The sequence below is a fragment of the Sinohyriopsis cumingii genome, chromosome 13 (genome assembly GCF_028554795.1).
Source record: "Sinohyriopsis cumingii isolate HCF-2022 chromosome 13, ASM2855479v2, whole genome shotgun sequence".
Classification (NCBI taxonomy): domain Eukaryota; kingdom Metazoa; phylum Mollusca; class Bivalvia; order Unionida; family Unionidae; genus Sinohyriopsis; species Sinohyriopsis cumingii.
Window position 1 is genome coordinate 6,912,460 of NC_142973.1, and position 20,366 is coordinate 6,932,825.

Genomic DNA, 20,366 nt, shown 5'->3' on the forward strand with positions numbered 1-20,366 from the left:
ACATAATAGATGTGGGCCCAGAATGGTGGTGATAACATAATAGATGTGGGCCCAGAATGGAGATGATAACATAATAGATGTGGGCCCAGAATGGAGATGATAACATAATAGATGTGGGCCCAGAATGGTGGTGATAACATAATAGATGTGGGCCCAGAATGGTGGTGATAACATAATATATTAGAAGGAGGTGGGTATGCATGGAGAAGTTTTCTATGAGGTTATTAATGCAGAGCACAAATATTAAAACAACTATATATTTCATATTTAATATGATCAAGTTCCATTTCATGTTTCTGGATAAGTACTGCAAACTCCATCTATGATCTTTTTATTAGCTGACAGAGCCTTATTGGAAATTAAATTAGAGTTGTCGGATTTGTCACCTATAGCAGCGTTGAATGGTTTACATCACACTAACGCTTAATTTCTTTAGAAAATGTTGTACCAATGCGGTTATGAAGATAAATATGAGGATCGTAATGTATGGTTTTGTTATAATTGCCCGGACTTGTTGAGTCGTGAGTTAGGAACTGCTAGTATGTCATTTGCCAAGTATGTGGTTGGCAATCTGATGAGAAACAATAATGTCCTTCTTTCTGGCTATGAATTTTATTGGCGACATCGAAGAACACAAATAAGGATTATCAAGATTAAAATAACAATTCGCAAAGGACATATAAAAGGTTTCGTTTTGATTCCCTGTACCATAATTTACGCGAGTAAGTCCTCTATAAGCCAATCGGTCGTCTGCTTGAAGCAATCCGGCTTTGTTTGCTTTAAGAGCCATTCATCGCGAAATTAATTGCACTACACTTCTAGTAAAATTTTCGTAAGAAAATGTAGAAGGTGTTATTTCTTTCATGTAAAAGTCTTCAGTGACATCTGGGGATTTGTATGCAAAAGTAAAATTATTAGAAGTGTATAATGAAGACTAGATAAGTACTAAACTGAAATTATATTTATTATAAAACATAATATATACATGTTAGTATTACAGTAACGTATTCGGTGTGCCTGTATCGAGTCGAGTTTGATAGCGCAAGGTCATCGAATGGTAATTATGACAACTTTATTTGTCAGATAGACTGTTTAGTTTAAACAATGTTTATCTGTGGTTACTGTTCCTAAAATATGTACAAAAAAAGAATTTCAGAACCAGTAAGCAGGGTGAGCTTGCTTTTTTTCGATATTTCAAAATTCGGATTTACGTAAATATTATATCACAATACAAAATCTTAAGAATACATTTGAATAAAGTATCGACTGATTCTCACCCAGTGGTGATGAGAGACATAAACACCATCTTTATTTTCATCCTGGTATTACAAGTATGCTTCAGCCAATTTCGATTACTGGAGAAGTTTTGCCAAATTAATCGACTTGTGAATTTGTAACAAGATCACCATACTTATCACAGTAAGTGTTGGACCTGCTGTACTTATTGCACTGATCTATCCTCTTCCTCGTACATTCTGGATTATTGGTAAAATACATTTAAACATACTGTGTATGCTTTTAAGTCTACCCTTCCCGTGCTTGGTGATGAAGAACAGGCCCGATGAGGTCTCGCTACTTATCGATGCTGGATGGTTCAGTGGTTAGTGCGAGGTAAGCACCCACGGATGGTTGGGGACCAAATTCTACCACTGGACCAGCTTGTGCTGGCTGTGATTTGTGCACTCTGGATTAAATTTCCAAATAAGCTGCTAATTACGTATCACCTGCCTTTTCTGTGTTGATTTCCCAAGAGAGGTATATGCATACATCTGTCATTCTACACAAAATAGCATGTCGGAATATCCCATGGCAAAACCACTCCACGATGAATAAGGGTGTAATCTGTGATGAATCAAATATCCACGATGAATAAGGGTGTAATCTGTGATGAATCAGATATCCACGATGAATAAGGATATAATCTGCGATGAATCAAATATCCACAAGGTCCTTAGGTCTATGTTGTTCTTGGCGGTGGCCTTAGGACTAATCTTTTCAGCAGGAAGTGAAAATTGAATAAATTATTCATTTCTACTACCTCTAGAACCTTCTTTACACTGACGTATCATTTAAAGCTATTCGCTATAAAATGTCACATAACTGAAATACTATAACTCTATAAGAGACAGAAATATTAGAATCCATACCATTTTCCAGATCTAAGCGTTGACACTCTTTCACAAAAAAGTGTTGCTCCAGAGATAAAAATCAAATCAAATTCCCAAAAGCTCGTACTATTTTCTAGTTTCATTACTCAAAGTTTGCTAAATATAAAGAATTCTAATAAATCTCTTTTTAAAAATCAGTAAGACAAAGGTAATTGCTTACGTTTTCATGATATATATATATATATATATATATATATATATATATATATATATATATATATATATATATATATATATATATATAGACTACCAAATAGGAGGCATTATTACATTATTTATTTAGACGATCATTGCTCGTGATCATGATGGAGATATTCGGCTCAAATATTATTTCCAATTAGCCTGTGGTTAACTCCCCATATTAATCAGTCTTCAGTTTTCATTCATTATGTTGATATATTGACTAAATGTAATATTGTTTTAATCAGTTGAACATGGTATACATTTGTGTTCCTGTACAAATGTGTTCGTATATGCATGTAGTAAATGTCTTTTTGAGATCAAATATCTCAAGTACAGCACATGTCTTATTGAGATCAAATATCTCAAATACAGCACATGTCTTATTGAGATCAAATATCTCAAGTACAGCACGTCTTATTGAGATCAAATATCTCAAGTACAGCACATGTCTTATTGAGATCAAATATCTCAAGTACAGCACGTCTTATTGAGATCAAATATCTCAAGTACAGCACATGTCTTATTGAGATCAAATATCTCAAATACAGCACATGTCTTATTGAGATCAAATATCTCAAGTACAGCACGTCTTATTGAGATCAAATATCTCAAGTACAGCACATGTCTTATTGAGATCAAATATCTCAAGTACAGCACATGCCATTGACCGAAGATTCAAAGAACCTCTGAAACAACGTGTGTAATAAAAGGATAAAAGAAGACTTGTAAGAAATCAAATCGATGGAAGGGCAGACGCATTTAGTTTCTCATCAATATGTGTAATTTATTGACTGAACATGAAAGGGCACGACACTTATCTAATGAAAGTACATCTGTACTTAATTATGCAAATTTAGCGACACGTGGATAATGTTATATCCATATATTTCATCACGATGTTCTTCTTCATCACTGCTATCGAGCTGAGTACATACCTGTTGGTTTTATTGATTCATTCATAATTTGGTCATTGTCCTTTCAAGGTCAGACAGATTATGTGCATCGACCAAAAAAAAAAAAGAATCCCTAACTCAAGATTTATCTCTCTTTTTGCCCTATATTATAAATTAGCAGTAAGATAATCATTTTCAAGAATGCAGTGAAGTTGTAATATATATCATTAATTAAACATATACCACCTACTAAAACAAAACCAATAAACAATGCCCTTGCAAATTGCCACAATGCCCTTGCAACTATGCCCTTGCAATAATGCCCTTGCAAATTGCCATAATGCCCTTGCAACAATGCCCTTGCAACTATGCCCTTGCAAATATATAGTGGACATGCTCGCTTCTAAAATCTGAAGAGGCAAGTTTTGTAGTAAACACGAGTGCAGATTTTTTTATTGCAAATCCTCAACAATAAGTATGTTGAAAATAGAATGATTGCTTAATAACCAGATGTCCCACAGAGACTATCGGTTTCACTGAAGTTTAGTATGAACTTCGCTTGTCAACCAGAAATTTAGAGTTGCGCTGTATTACCGGTATACCGGTTGACCATTGTTTTTTTTTTTCCCGACGGTACGTATCACGATACTTTTTCACTGTACCGGGACTTGGGTACATTCCGTCAGTAAGGAATATGCGGAAATTCTCTAGCAATCGTGTTCCGAATTGAATTATTTTAACAGTATGTTTCCATTTTCATGGCAAAATAGTTGAGAAAATTATGATGAAATTTCTTTCAGGTATTTAATAGCGAATATTAATGTACTAAGCATGTGTATTCCTTTAAGAGACAGAATAATGATTTGCAGGATATCATTTGTTTTCTGTTTCAATTTTACATGATTTCCACTCAATATTCTTTCTCTGTTGAATAAGTATGTTTGATGTATACTGGCCCTCTCTAATGAATATCTTGCTTGTGTATTAGAATCCCACTCAAAGTTTCCTGCGTACTATTTCAGTAATGTAATTAGAAGATTGCAGGTTTAAGCGTCAACACAAAATGTTTATAAACATGCTCTCTTATTTCAACATATTTCCTTCACGGGGTATCAGCTATGATGTAAGCTTAATCACCCCCACTTTAATTACAGTTTTTATATAAAACTTACACAACAATTAACATGCACATATAAAATTCATCTACTATATGGTACTGACCATTTAAGTTCGTGTGGAGAGTGGCACCAAGTTGCGTTTGAACTGAGATATTTTATTTTGTTTTATCTGAAGAAAATTATTTTTTCCAAATAATATGATGAATATAGTAATTTATTTTGTTATAAATCAGAGCTAGATCTTTTCCTGAGATTTGCAGACGGAATTTTTGAAAAGTGTCATAACACTGCCTCCGAGCATTCAATTGTTGGTCCCTAATAAATAGGTGGTATACCATGGTACATATCGCAGTATGTACAGAAGTGCGGAAATATACCGCAGTGCAAAAGATTTTCGTGGTAGCCAGCTCAGATGAAATCTACGACAGTTTACGCTCACCATGCTCACCATGCTCTATGTCACCATAAAAAGGACAAAGAAAATCGTACAGCCTTCTAATAACAATTACCTTGGACAAAAGTGAAACGTGGCTGTGTTAAAAGTAATAGAAAAATATGTTTAATGTATTTTCTTGGTTGTTTCTGCTGAAATATCATTACATAAATGCAATGAGCAGAACAAGTGCACAAATTGTCCATGCGATCGAGAAGACAGCTCTGAAAGTATCCTATTTGATCTTGTTAGCTCATGGCTGAAACATCCTATAACGGATGAACGAGATGCTAAAGCAAAGAGTTTTGCATTCGTCTGATAGACAAAAATATTAACTTTATTCCGAATCAACAGTATATCCGTTGTGCCCCTTTACGGAAATCTTCTTAAATTTCCACGTTAGACTGCATTCAATTATCTAGGTATCTTATGTACAAAGTCTGATAAATATTGGAACCATTTGAGACTGTAAAATTCTTTGGTCCTTTTATAAACTCAGAAAGATGATTTCTCCTGAGCACTTCGAAGATGGAGAATTAAGTCCGTTCGTTTAGGTTCGGTCATCAAAACAACGACGATTGTGTACACCTTCTATTATTTTGATGCTGAAATTATTTATTTTACTATATTAAGGAATCTGATATGTTATATGACTGGCACTTGTGTCATTGCGGAAATATCATTCAATATGTATGTATGTATGTATGTATGTATGTATGTATGTATGTATGTATGTATGTATGTATATATGTATGTATGTATGTATGTATGTATGTGTGTGTGTGTATGTATGTATGTACGTATGTGTGTGTATGTGTATATGTGTGTGCGTGCGTGCGAATGTATGCATGCATGTATGTATGTATGTGTGCGTGCGTGTGAATGTATATATGTATGTATGTATGTATGTATGATTTCCCACGCCATCAATTTGTGATCTTGAGTGATCAACTTCAAATTAGCAATCATGCATTATACATGTACATGTTATTGATTCTGAATGATCTGCCATAATGGCGTCTATTAGATGGATTATGGCGTCTATTAGATGGATTATTGGTCCCTAAGTTTAATGCTCTTTCATAGATTAGGATGATTATCCAGCAGGCTACTGCTATCAAATAAGCTGTAATATTGTTTATAAATTCTACTAAGACATTTTGCACCCTAAAGGTTTGATCCAAAATAAAATCTAATAAACCTCGATCATCGTCTAACAAACATACCAGTCTTTTTATTTTCAAAATTGATGTGTGTGTATTTATGTGTGTGATTAGAACTTTTAACATAGCTTTAAAAAAAATCAGTCATATTGCTACAATATCTGCAGTGTGGCAGTTTATAGGGATGTCTAGCACTGGGGCATCATGCCGCAGACACGTAGCATCACGTCCCACCCAGTCACGTTATCCTGACACCAGGCCGACTAGTTATACACTAACCTCTTAATGCTAAGCGACTAGCGAGGCAGCTGTTAGTTCCCTTTGATGAGTCACACAAGTTAAGAATGAGTGTCATAGTGTCATTTATACTGGAAAGCAGTTTACGAAGTTAAGAAAGAGTGTCATAGTGTCATTTATACTGGAAAGCAGTTTACGAGTTAAAGCATTTTTGTTTTACACATGTTAATGCCAGCCTACTCTTTGCAACCTCTACAAACATTTATTGTTTTTTGTTATTCACGATACAATCGAATAGTAGTATAAAATTATTGTGTTATTCAGGCTCTTTAACAAACTGTATGTCGTGTATACCATAGTTATATGAAATCGAATGAATAATTACTGTAAAAATTAAACAACATATGCTTTTATTAAAGACATAACCTCGTGCATCTCGACAATCTGGAATCACATGACAAACTATTTTTGTAAACTACGTTCAAAACATTCCTTGATTTTGGAATGATGTGTCAGAACCCAAACTCTTGGAATCTATGAAACGATTAATGAAAAACATATAATGGCATTTACAATTCTGCCCAAATTTCCCTTGCGAGCTGTCCCCATGGTCTGACATGGTTGAAATGCATATCTAGATTTGATAAATTATATCACACAATGGGGCTATACCTTCGTAATGCATATAGATTATCTGCACCAGAAAGCCCATTTTTATCACTATTAATCCAAAACAGTTCTGTACTATGAAAAAGCGATGAATTTAGTACTTCCTCAGCGTAGCCCTTCCTCAGAGAAGCATCTGACATGTTTTCTGCAAGTAGGAATCAGTGCGTCTAATAGCTGAATGCAAAGCACTATTGAAACTGTCAAACCCTTATCGTCCCAAATTAAACTATATTCTACAAGAGACTCAAGGGAGATGACTATAAAATAACGGTAACTGATTTGCTGTCGTAATTGATGGTTGACGGCTGGAATTATGCCACGAACAATCCAAAATACTGTCAGGAGAAAACCATTATTATATAAACATTGGATATATATGAAAAAATGGTTACAACGTTCTTACCAAATAGTGAATTTCTTAAGCTTTTTAAATATCAGGTCACCTTACAACTTGTTAACAGTGTATTCGTTTGTAAAGTCTTTCAAATACATACTTACGGGCAACGATTACCTAGTCTAGTAGGTGAAATCGTATCGGTATAACACTACCTTCAAATGGAATGGACACATTGCAGCTAACAGTTACATTATTGTCTACATTCCTCTTCGTGATTGATGTACCGGTTATTATTAACAACTCCAGTAATTCAAATCGCATCATTATGAGATTGATTTTGAAAGGTATAGATTGCGATATGTAGCAAATATCGAAAGCGCCATATTTTAAACTCTGAAAAAAACTATAAAAAGCTTGTTATTACCCCAAGGTAACATACCATTTGGAGCTGGTAATGAGTATTAAGAACCCCATAAAGAAGAACATGTATCATTCGAGAAATGAATGATGTGGAAAACCATTATCTTCAGAGAAAAATAAATCGATCGAAATGGTACAGTAGTAAAGAAGTTAACCAAAAAAAAAGATTCTTCGATCACATTATTTTACAGAATACTAGTGTGTTATGGCGCAGTAAACTGGCCAAGTTACAGAATGCTGGTGTGTTTATGATCAAGTAAACTGGCCAAGTTACAGAATACTAGTGTGTTTATGATACAGTAAACTGGCCAAGTTACAGAATACTAGTGTGTTTATGATGCAATAAACTGGCCAAGTTACAAAATACTAGTGTGTTATGATACAGTAAACTGGCCAAGTTACAGAATACTAGTGTGTTTATGATACAGTTTAACTGGCCAAGTTACAGAATACTAGTGTGTTTATGATACAGTAAACTGGCCAAGTTACAGAATACTAGTGTGTTTATGATGCAATAAACTTGCCAAGTTACAGAATACTAGTGTGTTTATGGTACAGTAAACTGGCCAAGTTACAGAATACTAGTGTGTTATGGCGCAGTAAACTTGCCAAGTTACAGAATACTAGTGTGTTATGGCGCAGTAAACTGGCCAAGTTACAGTATACTAGTGTGTTTATGATACAGTAAACTGGCCAAGTTACAGAATACTAGTGTGTTTATGATACAGTAAACTGGCCAAGTTACAGAATACTAGTGTGTTTATGATGCAATAAACTTGCCAAGTTACAGAATACTAGTGTGTTTATGATGCAGTAAACTGGCCAAGTTACAGAATACTAGTGTGTTATGATACAGTAAACTGGCCAAGTTACAGAATACTGGTGTGTTTATAATACAGTAAACTGGCCAAGTTACAGAATACTAGTGTGCTATGATACAGTAAACTGGCCAAGTTACAGAATACTAGTGTGTTTATGATGCAGTAAACTGGCCAAGTTACAGAATACTAGTGTAATTATGATACACTACGGAATGTCCTTTTTAGAATTAAAAGACACTAGAATGTTATTGGAAATGTCCACAAAATCCATTAGATCGTCGAGACAATACTGTAAAAACTCTTTTATTACATACATATCAAAACAGATTACTAAAATAGTAAATTGTGCAGTAGAAAAATGAAAAATGCAACTCTATTAACTTTCATGCAAATTTTGGATAATGTTCAGCTTTGCGTGGAACGCTGTGCAAACCAAGTGTATTTTGGGTCGATATATCTCCAATATGTTTTCTTTTATAAATGTTTTAAAACTATCAAAGAAAGAAAATAAAATAAAAATGTTGTCGCTATTTTATTAAAGGAACATGCATGCCACTTTAGTCGTGCTGGCCCATGTTTCACTAAAATTCTCAAAAATGCATCGTGAAAATGAGATTTACATTATCCTGTTATGATATTTCAGACAGTTTCAATATATTTGTCAGAGCTAAAAAATAATATAAAGGATGCAAAATCATTTAACACTCAAACTATCCATTGATTACATAGACTGATTTTAACGACACCGTATTTAATGAAAAATTTACTTTTGCTGACAAAGCATCGGCCCTTAACAATATGATGGCAGTAAATGTAAAGAATTGATCAAAACTCTGTACAATGAGGTAGACTGACTAGTGCCTTGTAACTGGGAAGCCGACATCTGGTATCAATCCACAAAGACGGAAGAAAGTGTAAAAATAATCCCAATAATCGTATCTACACTACCTGTAGCTAATAGATTTAATACATCGTACGAAACAAAACTGCAAACATTTTCGAACGTTCAACAGCAGACATGCAGACGAGGTCGAATTTCATAACGGTATCTTTCAGCTCGCATGAAGCTGTCTTCGTTAACCTGAAACTAGAATCAAAAGTCTTTTCGCGTTTTTTTTGGACAAGAGGAAAGTGTTTCCTACGGTATAGCACCAGGAACTTTCCATGGTTTTCCTGATTGAAAATTTCTGGCAAACTCTTGAGCGTAATAAATGAACGATGCTCTAAAACCTAATGCATTGCTGCTATAGATCGCACTAGATATGAACTCGTATCAGTCAAGTAAGGCATACGACAAGGCAGTGAGCTTTTTAGTTCATTTACCTATTATGTATCAATGTATATGGAATGGTACGTGAAAATGGCCTGGAAGATGCCAAATCAGCAATAGCTGTAAGGTTGATTCTTAAGGAAAGCCCGCAATTGCTGATTATATAGCACTTATTTCGACAATCTGTTCATTTACAGGCAATGATTGATATCGTTCATACGTATTACTTAACCTGAAATAGTAAAGTCAGTGAAAGAAAAATTGTATCATGTTTTATTTCAAATTAAACAGACAGAACTAAGATTGCAATCTCAAGTGGGAAATTGGTCGAGCCGCTATACAGAACAATAGGCATCGGAGTTTACAATGAAATGATCTGCACAGTAAAAGTAGAAAAGGCGAGCGCAAAAGTACAAAATTAGTATATTCCCTTATCCAGATTGGAATAACATAATATAAAATAAACCCCTTAAGTACTGCTGGTCTAGATCAAATATTCTTTTCTCATCGGTTCCAAATGTATTGTCATAGACAGTATCCAAAGACACTGTAAATTAGATGTATTTAAAAATTAATGTTGTAAAGCACATTCCGGTCTGGAATGAACGAAATCATGCTTGGACTGAATAGAAGTTTTGCTAACATTTATTAAAAGACACTCGGATTTCCTTGTGCTAAATTTGGCATATGCCTGAGAATAAGCTGCATGAAAGAATGGTTTTATTGAGAGTGCATGGCATTCTTTCCAGAAAGTTTGCTTAAGAAGGATCTCTCCTTTCCAGTGTTTTAAAGATGTCTGCTTTTTGGGTAGATATAAGAGAATATTTTATGGGTGATGTGGGAAAGATTTTGTTATCACGAAATGCAACCATGATGGTTCTACTTTCTGAAATATCTACTCCAAAATACGTAGATGTTAGTTTTCTTACATATTTTGAAGGCAAAACCAGCGTCGATTTGCATGGACTTGTATTGTCCATTATGTGGCAAATCTATTAACGACTGCATTACTACTGCGATAAAAAAACGTTCTAAAATTGTATGATAATTTAGGAGAGTTACGTTTTACAAATTTAACTCCTGCATATAATGGTTGACAATGTGTGTTTTATGAAATTAATAATTGTTTTCATACGAAAATGATAATAATGTTTTGGTAAACACATTTCTTGCACTGATTCATACAGTGAATATTGTTGGCTTACGCATATTCTAGAAACAGGCACATATTGGCCGTATTGGACAGACGTCAGAATTTACCATCTTTAAACAAAATATTTAATTATTATGATATTGTCTAAGAAGATTTCAGTGTTATATTTAGTTATTTCTGCATTCAATCATGGATTATGCAGCTCTAGAACTCTTGCAGTCTTATGGAGAGAGGGAAGAAGAATGGTGAAGGAGGAAGAAACAAATTAAATAGCCCAAAATATGGACATAAATGTTTTAAAAAATAACATGCATAAGAGCATGTATATTTCCTAAAAGGGAAAATAAGGTAGTTGCCAAGGTGATAAAGCCAATGTGCCTACAAAAGTGGCATCATCTCTGTGGCGATATAAATTTTATCCCATGATATATTTTGATATATCATTTTGAAATACATTTATAAAAAAATAATTACATTAAAACCGCAATTCCATGGCAACTACTCTGGACACCCAAATAGCTTGCATTTGTACAAGGTTTAGCCAGGTTTCTGGTCTCTTCATACAATAGTATGCTTCATAATTAAGAACATTGCAGTATACCTTACACTGATATTATTGTATGTACGCTACTCTCGTAGCCAAAAACACGACGAATGTGTGTGTGTGTGTGTCTTTTAACGTACAAGTTTCCAATCATATCGCTACCTTGTCATTAATGTGACAGTCGGTAGTGATGCCTGGCAGTGGGGCATCATGCCGCAGACATGTAGGTTGCAACATGTCCCACCTAGTCACATTATCCTGACAACAGGCCGGCCTCTCCTAGTACTAACCTCTTAATGATGAACTCCAAGTGTGGCAGCTGCAATACTCATTTTCGTAAGTCTTTGATATGACTCGGCCGGGATTCGAATCCGCGATCTCCTGAGGCGGACGCTCTAACCAGAAGAATGAAGGACCGATCCTGGTTTCAAATTAACACAATATCATTGATATTCGTCTTGGCGCCAGGGGCGTACTAAGAGGCGTGTGAGAGAAAAAGATGACGCCATAGCATTATTATTTATTAAATAACTGTTACATACCCTTGATATAATATTTTTCCTCGTTCTCTACCAAGGAAATTGTATCCTGTATGTTCTGTGTATCACTGAACTGTGTTTTGTATAATGGAAATTGTATTCTGTATGTCATGTGTGTCATTGAGTACTGTTGCCTATTGAAATGTTATCCGTATCATTGAGTAAAAAGAGAAAAATATGAAACTATATTAATTCTGTTTTTAAAAAAGTAGTGTAAAGGCACTCGAGGTGTTATTTAAGCAGTAATTTTTCTAATATTACCCACTGTTTTTTCATTGGTGTTGTATTTTATGATATAAGACACCAAGGCCTAAACAAAGGTAATCATCACTGTTATTTCATTATACCTTTTTATGGACCGCTCGGGTGGCCTAGTGGTTAAAGCGTCCACCTAAGATGCGGGTGGTCGTGGGTTCGATCCCCGGCCGAGTCATATCAAAGACTTACAAAAATGGTACTAACAACTGCCTGGCTTGGCGCTCAGCATTAAGAGGTTACTGTTAGGACTGGTCGGCCTGGTGTCAGGACAGTGTAACTGGTAACTGGGTGGGACATCATGCTACATGTCTGCGGCATGATGCTCAAGTGTTAGACATCACTATAAACTGTCACACTGCAGATATCGTAGCGATATGACTTCTTTTTTTTTTAAAGCTACGTTAAAAATCCAAAGCACACACACGCACTTTAAAAAACAAAAAAACGAGATCTTGGTGGACGGTGTGATTTATGATTTTCGTAAACAAAGCCAAATGAAAAATATAAGACTAACGAAAAACTGGCCTTTCTTTTTCTTTTGCGGGGGTGGGGATATGTAGCTTGTTATGTGTTTTAATGTATTTGATGGCTATTGTTGTAAATTGTCTTCATCTGCCATGCGTGAAATATACCGTTGTGCATGCGAGGATCATATAGAGCTTGTTAACACAGAACTGTGTTGTTCATTATTACGTTCTCAATAATGTTGTTGTTGTTGTACGGTTTAACGCCATTTGGCCGAATCCAAGACTGAACCCACGCAGACAGAGGTGAGATGGCAGTGATCCGTAACGGAGAACGCTTTAGACCACTCGGCCACTCAGGGCCCCGTTCTAAATAATAGTGTTTCCTTCAGTCAAACAGCAATATCTATTAGTACCTTATTGTTTCTTACTTCAGCTTTTCTAATATATACTGCAATATATCATTTTTCCTCTCAAAAGAGTACAATCCCGCGGACAACAACACATCACGTGCTGTCTAAAAGAAAGCAAAATTCCGATCTAATTTGATTGAATAATTGACTTTCAAACCTCTTGGGGTTTTGAAAATTATACTTACTCAAAGGCAGCGTTCATCTGGGGTTTTTATTTTATTTTTTTTAATGGTTTTTTGGTACCTTTTATTAACTTTAGCACTTGGAATATTGCGGGGGTTGAAGAAGTTCTATTTACCAAATTTAGAACGTTTAAGATCTCGCCAGAGATCGCGAAACTGTGTATGTTTTCTTCCACGCAACGCTTTCAAACGGTAGATTTTTGTTACTTTACGTTCATTAGAGCTCTTAGTAGTGAGTTGGATTACATTTGAATTGATATGTTTATCTGTACATATTTAAATTAATATGGTCACGTGTGTTTTCCGGTACGTTAGCTCCATGTGAATGCAATGTTTTCAGGATGGAGGTGTGGGTGGGACAGAAAATCATATTATAATCATTTCAATAGTATACTACTGTTTTCTGTCTTTTAATAAAATTCCAAACTTGCGTCTTGAAAGCAAACCAGTCTGGCATGGTCAGCATACCAAGCTTTCTTCGTTCCATTTTAGTCATATATGAAATTTATAATATGATAATCGAAATGTTGCATTAACCTCCACCTCCCATTTTCTAAGAAATAATAAGTGACCTGTGGAAAAAATATGCTATTTATTCATATTTTTCTTAAAAACGAATTTGTCGGCAAATCTACATATGAACAGTATATTCCAAGACTTAAATGCTGAAAATAAAACGTCATTTTCCTAATGTATCGTGTTAGACTGAGTGGCAAAAATTAAAACTCGAACAGCGAGCCGATCCATTTCGAAAGCTTATGCCAAATTTATGCCGAATAATCGACATAATCTGGAAAATTGACGTTATTTGGGCTGTAAATTAAACTAATATTTTACAGAAAAACAGACACAAAAGGACACCAGACCTGTTCGTCCAATTGGGAAATACCATCAATTCTTATATTCGCGTGTCTCTTGGTTTCGTTTATCGCGCCACATTCTACGTTATGCAGTAATAATTGTAAAAATGAACGGCAGGGTGTCAAACGTTATCTCCAGATATGGGTGAATTGCAGTCACAGGGGAACACCAATCGTAATATTCAAATAAAGTCATCAGTTTGTTTTAATTTGGAAGTCTGAGAGTGGGAACAGTAACGAATTTAGGTGGATACGTGGGTGGAAATTGCCCCTGGAAGTGCCGGATTATCCTAGTAGTAAAGGTAGCATATGCTACGGGCCCCGCATTTTCAAGGGCCCCGCCCTAAAAGCTTTCAAGCTATCGATTACCTACATGTAAATAATACTATTACTGAAATGTCAGACATATTTGTCGTATTATCTGGCTGTATAGCAAATGAGAAAATACAATTACTTTGCTATGCAAGTTAAAAATGTATGTGTTTTAATATTTCTCTTGTTTGTTTTTTTTATTTTTTATTTAGGGCCCCCTTATAACATATGTTACAGGCCCCGCACTAGCTTAATCCGGCACTGGCCCCTGACACCCTTAATAATGGGAGTTCATATGGTTTCTGTGGATTAAACTATATGTGTTTAAATAAACCATATATAAGACTAAACGGTATAATAATTCGCCTAATTTAGCTAAATTATTTATTCACATCTATTTCGATACCAACGAAGCACGACATAGATAAGATTGTAAATGTTGCTGTAGACTTTTTGTGTCATTGTTAAGAAAAAAAGATGAAAAAAAATCCACGTCAAGCCGTGATGCTATCTAGTGTAAAGTAGGGTTATACATATATACGTATTGTTATGTCACATATTGGGTTGATTCGTGACACCAGTAAGTTCACAACTTCGGGGTCAATCCAAGGGAACATACTCAAAATGTATGCCGATAAATTCCATTTGTACCAAAACTGCGAACTGATCAAACTGTATTTTGTATTCATAACTTTTCGGTCTCTCCTACAATCAATGCAATTGTACAAATAACCAAGGTAACCCGAATGGCAAATATTATTTGTTTATTTTTGTTGTTAATTACTGCTTCGATGGTAAGCATATCCGAGGCGGTTCAAATGGCGAGCCGTCATGCACATTCATAGCACATCGGATATTTATGCTACATAAAAATATGACTCTGATATATGTCTGCGTAGTAATTTGACAAAAAAGGAATCATGCATTTTCTTTGCATGTGATTTGGCAATTAAAAAACCGCAATCTGTTTTGGACTACCTCTATTATTACTATGATTGGATGAATCATATGATTGATCATAAAGTTGCAAATGGAGAAAAAACAGTTCGACCATTCGCAACTTCTCAGTCACATTTTATTTTTGTAAATTACCGAAGTGGTTTGAATTGCAGCTAGTGGAAACTATCGGCATATATTCAAGATATGTCAAATTTGGAAGACGAAAACAGAAATTAAAGTATGATTACTTAGAACTAAACAAATTCTGTGGAACTTTGTATTCCATCCCCGTTTGACAGTTGTCAACCATGGAATGCTACCATTATGATCTGTATCATATTCATCGAATCTTATGTGATACACAGTTTTTTATTTTCTTACCATGAAATGCCTGTGACATAAGAGTGCCCGTTAAATGAAATGCCTGTGACATTAAATGCCTGTGACATCAGAGTGCCCGTGACATGAAATGTCTGTGACATTAAATGCCTGTGACATGAGAGTGCCCGTGACATGAAATGTCTGTGACATTAAATGCCTGTGACATGAGAGTGCCTGTGACATGAAATGTCTGTGACTATAAATGCCTGTGACATGAGAGTGCCTGTGACATGAAATGACTGTGACATTAAATGTCTGTGACATGAGAGTGCCTCATAGATAACACTGGTCAACAGTGAAATCATTACTGACTTGAAAAGGCCCTAATCTGTAGTATTTTGGTGTGCCGAACACGAATATAACCGTGAAAAATTTGTATTGGCTCTCGTTTTGAAGATATTCATATACCTCATTTTCTATGTTTCACTGTGTAAATTTCTCCAGTAGGACTGCAGCAACATCCGGAATAATGATGTAACATTGCATAATACCATCATGCTCACATCATCCACAGTTGATTGCATCATTTTCTGATGCAATGCAATACTAATGCCATGCGGCTGCTGAAGTAAGTTGACGTCAGCAGTGTACTATACATGTGTAGGCCTATTATACTAATGCCAGGCGGCTGCTGAAGCTGACGTAAGCAGTGTACTATATAAAGCCCAATCAGATAGGTTCAGCATTTAAAATATTTTAGACGTTGTGCGAGACAGTTCAAGCTACTGTTACATAAAACTTATTATTTTATCCATTTACGTACAATAAAGAACAGTAATGCCTCGAAAGTGTGTTAATACCGCGGACAATTTTTGCTATATTTGTGGGGAAGTGACATTTGCCAACCAGAAGAAAAGTATCAATTCTCAAGTGAAGAAGGCATATCATCTTTACTTCGGATGCAAGGTTGGTGACCAAGACAAGCCTTGGGCTCCGCATATATGCTGTGCTACATGTACAACACAGCTTTCACAGTGGTTGAATTGCAAAAGGTCATCAATGCCGTTTGCAGTCCCAATGGTGTGGAGAGAGCCAAGCAACCACCTAAATGACTGTTACTTCTGCTTGGTTCCTCCTCTTTCCGGCGGAATAACGAAGCGAAAGAAGTCGAGAATAGTCTACCCAAACATTCCGTCTGCATTGAGACCAGTTCCACATGGTGAGGGACTTCCTATTCCAGAACCTCCAGCAGAATATTCTCTTGATTCATCTGACGAAGACAAAGGTGAGTCGACCTGTTCTTCTCCTGGTCCATCAGCATGCAGTGATCCAGATTTTCACTGTGGTGCATCATCAACCCCACACAGAATAACACAGGAAGAACTAAATGACCTGATTCGTGATTTGGACTTATCAAAGAACAAGGCAGAATTGCTAGGATCAAGACTCCAACAATGGAATCTTCTAGAAGAAGATGTCACAATTACTGCATATCGAAAGCGCCACCAGCAATTGGAGCCTTTCTTCAGAAAGGAAAGTAATCTGATATTCTGTTCCGATATTGAGGGCCTCATGAATGCTTTAAAAATCACTCATGACCCACAAGAATGGAGACTATTTGTGGACTCTTCGAAACTGAGTCTCAAGGCTGTGCTTTTGCACAATGGAAACATTCTTCCATCTATTCCAGTAGCGTATGCTGTCCACATGAAAGAGACATACGATAACTTAAGGCAGCTACTGAATTCCATTGAGCATAACAAGTACAGCTGGCACCTCTGTGGTGATTTGAAGGTAGTTGCCCTTTTAATGGGACTGCAGCAAGGATATACAAAATACGTGTGTTTCTTATGCGAGTGGGATAGCCGAGCAAGGGAAATGCACTACATGAGGAAGGAATGGACTCACAGGCAGAATGTAGCCATTGGAGAGAAGAATATCCAACACCCAGCTCTGGTTGAGGCTCAGAAAATCTTGCCACCACCCCTTCACATCAAACTAGGTTTGATGAAGAACTTCGTGAAAGCCATTGACCGGACTTTGCCAGCATTCCGATACCTGCATGAAAAATTCCCTCGACTCAGCGAAGCAAAGATTAAAGAGGGAGTTTTTGTGGGTCCTCAGATTCGAGAGCTTTTCAAAGATGACCGGTTCAACAACTTGCTGGAAGGTGACGCGAAACAAGCATGGAATGCTTTTCGCCTAGTTTCTACAAACTTCCTCGGAAATGTTAGGGCAGAAAACTATAAGGAACTAGTAGAAGACATGTTGATGAAGTATAAGAAACTTGGCTGCAATATGTCTCTAAAGATTCACTTCCTTCATTCCCATTTGGATTTCTTTCCTAGCAACTGTGGTATTGTTAGTGATGAACACGGCGAACGTTTTCATCAAGATATCGCAACAATGGAACAAAGATACCAGGGAAAATGGTCCACTACAATGCTGGCTGACTACTGCTGGACACTCCTCAGAGATGCTCCCGAACAGCTGTACAAGAGACAGGCGAAGAAATCTAAGATGTAGTCAATGACTTGATTTTTTGTAGGTAGGCTATTACAGTTGACCTTTTACTATTGGAATGCATTTCGTTATGTAAACATTAATTTCTTGCAGATTACAAAAAAACTAGAGCCAATTTTGCAATTTGACTGTCATATTCGTGTTCAGCACATAAAAATTGATAAGAATTGACTAATTTTATTTCAGTAACATGACTTTTGTAAAAATTTGTTGTCCAGTGTAATTTATTTCATGATCAAAACTGTTACTCAATAAATCTCAGAAAACCAACAGAGATTGGCACTCCGACATGACCAATCGAAAAAACGTTGAAAGACCTGGGCCATAATTTTCAAGAATCATCCAAGCTTTAATGATTTTCTGTCTGTATTGGAATGAAGGCCTAGGGCGAACCCCACCCACGCACCATTATCCCGCGAGAGATCACGCTACTTTCTTTCTTATGACAAAGGATTCTACACCCCACAACTTTGCGTTTTATTGGGATGGAAAATTCGGATTTTGTCTTTCTTTCTTTAATACCTTTTATCAGAACATTGATGTCATGAATCTATTACATATTTTCAGTTATACGTCATCTCATTTCAGCTTCCTTGCCTTGAAAAAAAGGGACACAGTGCAAGTGATAAGAGAGAATATTCTCTGAAATGGAATACAGATTAGATCAATAATATGTTATCACGTGTAGGAACTTTGAATCATAGTTCTGTTTAGCAACTTCTTTCACCTGCCCCGGTTTATATCAGCAATATTTGGAGTGAAGAACATCGACAACAGATACTAGTGTCTGAATTAAATAGCTCCCAACAGTCATTTAAAAATTGTTCATTAGTGAAGTGGGAAATATTACACTTCTGATATATGGCTATGTTTCCGAGATAAGTGATAAATATTACATTGCGAAGAGTGGAATGACAATACAAAATGAGTGAAATATTTAGTATTTTCTTACATCTACTAATAAAAGTAGATTTTCTTTTATTACATACCGTTGATTTGCATCGATTTTATTATTCATTCTGTGCCAGTGCGAATAACGGCTGCATTGATACAATAACAAATCGAAGTTCCCAAATTGACAATAATTTTAAGACAGCAACCTTTAACAAATTTAGCTTTTTCAAATAAAACTTTAAATTGTGTATTTTGTCAAGTTAATGGCTGTTCAAAAGAAGAAAGAAGCCGTTATATTTTCGTTAACACATTTCCTGCGCGGATTGATACAATTCAATTGAAATATCACAGAGTGGTCACATCCGACAGTTTTCAGAGTATAATATATTTAAACAAAATATTTTAATGGTTGTGAGTTAACTTGTATGGCGTTTGATTCTTTATTTTGTTCATATCTGCTTTAAAACGTGAAATTTTGGACCTGGGCATGCTTGCAGTCTAGTTAGGTAACAAAGGCTGCACCCAGATTTCGATTATCACATAATTTATGTTGCTATAAACACTCATCAATGCCCGTTTGCTCAATTGTTTTAAAATATTGTTATGATTATGTTGAGAGTTTAAATCACTATTTAAACAAATTCTCTTATTGTATTTAGCCAATCATTTTTCTTAATATTGTATCTGTTTGTCGTAGATTGTAAACGGCACACGATACTGCATGAATGACAAAATATAAACAAGAGACCTCGTGGACAACTGATTTTATAAAAGGATAATACTTGAACCCTACTTTGTTGCATGGTGGTCATCTTGAGGCAACTTTTTAAATGGAGCCTCCTTATTAATTAAATAAATATATACTAAAGGGTTAAATGTCTTGACACCTTTTAAAAACCGTTTGTCCTGATTGGAAGGGGGTGGGGGGGGGGGGGCAGAGAATGAGAAAAATGAAATAGACTTAAATATATAAATACTAAGTTGAATAACATATATAAGGGCAGATATATTTCTTATCTCGGCGATATCTTTTTTTTCCCATTGATATGTTTTAATATCTTTTTTCGAAATATCATTATTGACGAAGCAAAGAAACTCCAAGTAAGACGAAAAACCGAAGTTTCCTATTTAGAAATATTCTTTTGTTGATCTCAAAGGTGATTGAGGATATCATTATATTACACAAATTAGCAAACCACCTAAATATGGATGATATATAATAGGACACGCCTATAATAACTACATCTGAGAA

At 35.6% G+C, this 20,366-nt stretch overlaps 1 protein-coding gene across 1 annotated transcript in view; it reads right to left on the minus strand.

Annotated features, from left to right (window-relative positions):
- Positions 1-20,366, minus strand: part of LOC149784902 (uncharacterized) — a 48,814-nt gene that overhangs the window by 18,587 nt on the left and 9,861 nt on the right. The window lies entirely within an intron of this gene.